Raw genomic sequence first — 553 nt, 5'->3', positions numbered from 1 at the left:
AGACAAGAATGGGACAACATTCCTATTCCTAAACTTGAGCAACTTGTCTCCTCAGTCCCCAGACGTTTGCAGACTGTTATAAAAAGAAGAGGGGATGCCACACAGTGATAAACATGGCCTTGTCCCAACTTTTTTGAGATTGGTTGATGCCATGAAATTTAAAATCAACTTATTTTCCCCTTAAAATGATACATTTTCTCAGTTTAAACATTTGATATGTCATCTATGTTGTATTCTGAATAAAATTTCCACATCATTGCATTCTGTTTTTATTCACAATTTGTACAGTGTCCCAACTTTTTTGGAATCGGGTTTGTAGTTTAAGTCTTTGGTTCTTTTAATTGTGACGATTTTGGCTCACATTTCACAAAAACACACCATCTCAACAAATTAGAATACTTCATAAGACCATGACCAGATTCTCTATGGGGTTCAGGTCAGGCGAGTTTGCAGGCCAATTAAGCACAGTAACACGATGGTCATTGAACCAGCTTTTGGTGCTTTTGGCAGTGTGGGCCAAGTCCTGCTGGAAAATGAAATCAGCATCAGCATA

General features: G+C 38.0%; 1 protein-coding gene across 1 annotated transcript in view; it reads left to right on the top strand.

The window, feature by feature from the left end:
- The window catches only part of LOC107602460 (peptidyl-prolyl cis-trans isomerase H-like), a 38,784-nt gene that overhangs the window by 36,464 nt on the left and 1,767 nt on the right, over positions 1 to 553 (top strand). The gene's annotated exons all lie outside the window — the stretch shown is intronic.

Source organism: Sinocyclocheilus grahami, unplaced genomic scaffold (assembly GCF_001515645.1).
Source record: "Sinocyclocheilus grahami isolate Dianchi unplaced genomic scaffold, SAMN03320097.WGS_v1.1 scaffold327.1, whole genome shotgun sequence".
Classification (NCBI taxonomy): Eukaryota; Metazoa; Chordata; class Actinopteri; order Cypriniformes; family Cyprinidae; genus Sinocyclocheilus; species Sinocyclocheilus grahami.
This window is presented reverse-complemented; position numbering and strand designations above follow the sequence as displayed.